Here is a 214-nt window from a genome sequence, read left to right on the forward strand (position 1 = left end):
CGGTAGGGCAGATGAGGAGAATTACATTGTCCATTTAAGAGCGGTGCTCGAGTGCATGCGCACAAACGAACTTTACGCCAATGCAGACAAGTGCATCTTTGGTGCAGAAGAGATTCTTTTTAGGGTGCTTCACTGGGAAGCGTGGCCTTCGAGCGTATCCCGCTAAGGTTAAGGCCACTGCGGACTGGCCAATTCCAAAGAACCAGAAGGACTT

The sequence above is a fragment of the Plasmopara halstedii genome (genome assembly GCF_900000015.1).
Source record: "Plasmopara halstedii genome assembly, contig: Scaffold_3111, whole genome shotgun sequence".
Lineage (NCBI taxonomy): Eukaryota > Oomycota > Peronosporomycetes > Peronosporales > Peronosporaceae > Plasmopara > Plasmopara halstedii.